Source organism: Atta cephalotes (genome assembly GCF_000143395.1).
Source record: "Atta cephalotes unplaced genomic scaffold scaffold00004, whole genome shotgun sequence".
NCBI classification, from domain to species: Eukaryota; Metazoa; Arthropoda; class Insecta; order Hymenoptera; family Formicidae; genus Atta; species Atta cephalotes.
Window position 1 is genome coordinate 1,239,278 of NW_012130068.1, and position 2,964 is coordinate 1,242,241.

Sequence of the window (2,964 nt, forward strand, 5' to 3'; positions counted from 1 at the left end):
AGTAGTAGTAGTAGTAGTAGTAGTAGAGTAGAGTAGTAGAGAGAGAGTAGTAGAGAGAGAGAGAGAGAGAGAGAGAGAGAGAGAGAGAAAAGAGAGAGAGAGAGAGACCTTCACTCTTTACTGAAGTTTGTTGAAAATTGATTGTTATAACAAGTATAACGAAACGTCTTTCTTTAAGGATTACAAGGCCAGTCAAAGAGTGGCTGACAATACCATTGATTCCATGAATTAAACTTTCAGTGGTGGTGTCAGATAAGCATTAATTGCACGTCAGATACGTGAGATTCCACACCGGCATAATTCGTACCAGGATGTCGACTGTGATGGACGTGCTGTCTGTCAATGTCACGTTTTAAAAGTTCCCCGGAACTTTCTAAAAAATTGCGACCCGCTGCCTTTCCACGGCCAATCAAATCCAATAAAAAGGGACAATTTATTAAAATGTAAAAAGTAGAAATGAAGTAGAAATGAAGAGATAATTATAGATTTTATACCAAATCTTTTAATCCTGCAAATCGATCGATTAATTTACTCGTAAAATTTTATCGTCAGAAATATTAACAAATTATAATGTGGTAATTTAAATATATTCTATTGCTAATTATTAAAAAGTATTCAGTATATAGTTTCAACATACTCGTTAATAATAAAAAATATGAAAATCTAAATGCAGAACAAAAGCTTAGATCAGTTTTATGATTATGAATACAAATATTATATTAGTGTTCGAAAGTATTTTGTACTCACCAGAATTTTTAATGATGTATAATACAATGACGGGAATAGATTTGTTTTGTATGTCTCAGTGATGAAAACAAATGTTTTTATTCACACAATTGTCTTATTGTAAATGCAGCTTTTAACACATTGTCGGTGCTAGCGTTAGCGTGATTGCGAAGCATGCAAAATGTATTTATACGTCCAACTGTGCCAGTAAACTCTATTCAGGAATTAAATCGAATTGATCAATTTATTATCGCTCTTCAATTTTTTTTAATTTTTTCCACACTACATTGTCGAATTGGTATATTTCTTTTCAGTTCATTATCCATTTAATAAATTGAGTAAATGTAATTGAATAATTGCACGTAATATAATATAACAAGAATCGACGAGTGTATTATAATTTAATTATCAAATTACTGTCACTGTAATTAAAAATCTAAATTCTCCTTTTTCACTCATTGTGTTTAAAACTCACTCAAGTTTGTTTTCCGCCATTAATCGAAAACGAAAATTCGTACAATTTAATTCATTGAATAAAAACTCTCTTTTAAACTCTTTTTAAATCGTAAATAGCACTTTTGTTCCTAGATTTAATGCAGGCAAAGTCGAAGTAAACTCGAAAATCGAATTCTGTTCACGATTGCGAGATTAAGATGATGACAAACAAATTTGCATAGAATTGTGTCATCGCCCGATCGGCCGTGAGCGCGGCGCTCACCTGTCCAAGTGAGCTTACGATAGTAAACTGAAGGTACGGACGAAGCCAGCGTGGTTCCCGTCGGGAGAGCGTAGATCGTTGCCTGGCATTCGTTCTGTGGCGTGAGCACTGACCGTGCACAGAACACCACAAAACGTACGGTTGTTCCAAGTTAAATTCAGCCCGTCGTGCTCCTCGAGGCGTGCACGAGGGGGCTTTCCCACTTCGTCACAACCTCCGGTCACCTGTGCCACCTCACCGTCCGTAGGGGCAGATACTTATATTTTATAGAGAATAGCGTGGGCCGCGTAGGCCCACCGGTTGTTAATAGCAAAGAAACGGTAACACGATTATTAACGCCATGATATAATCTTTCATATCAGATATAAATGCTTCGAAGTTGAATGATATATAATACAATTATTAAACCCTTAGAATGCGCCTAACTTTGTAATGAAGAAATAAAGTTAGTTATAGTTTTGTGAAATTTAAATTTGCGGAGAACAAAAATAATTGCATGTAATATATTGCAAGAATATGTGTCCAGGAATTATGTAGAAGAACAAAAGTTTTTAAGAAGAATACATAAGTTTTAAGAAGAATACAGAGAATGTCAGGAAGAATAAATAAATTCTAAATAAATCAATTTTAAGGAAATTAGTTTATATATGCATTCTGAAGTTTATAATTTTACTGAAGAAAATTGAATTATACGTAAAAGATAAAAAATATAAGGAAAGAATTTTTATTTGTTAGTAATACATAATATTTAAATAATATTTTACTTTTGCCTAATGTTATGTATACATTAAGTCGTAAATTCTATAAAGGTATGAAGAAACTGGTTTGCAAACTAGTTAATCTAACATATCAGGGTTACAAAACTCTGCTTTATCGCTAGAGATGCTATTAATACAAATATAGCGTTATGAATTAAAGTTGTGTAGCAGCTATGTGCAATGCTTGAAACGCAAAAAAATTCAATGATCTACTGGGTTTAATGTCCGGATCATCGTGTACCTACTGTAAGTTAAATTCGTTGAACCTAACTAACCGGCCAGGATAGTCACTTTTAACATCGAACCTCAGATGTCGCATGCTGTTTTCTTAAAATCTGAAATTGCAGTTATACAGAAGATATACGTATTTGAAAAAGACTATTAAAACGTATTAAATTAATTGTTTTAGTTTTATCTTAAAGGATCTTATTTTTAGAAACCATCATTGATAAAAAAATGTAATAAAAAATCCATAGATATATATTTTTTAAACTAGCATTCATAATAAATGAATAATAAAAGATTAAGAAGAAGATGCATATATTTAATTTAGATGTAGTAAAACAGCAAAAAACTGAAATTTATGTTTTATTTATTGCATTTCAAGTATTGAAGTTAAAATCATTTTTTTATATTTATATATATATATATATATATATATATATTATTTTTTTTTTAAATAACAANAAATTAGGTATTTGTAATGGGGACACAAATACTAATTTTTTAAAAACAATATCTTAGGTAATAGTTAAAAAAATA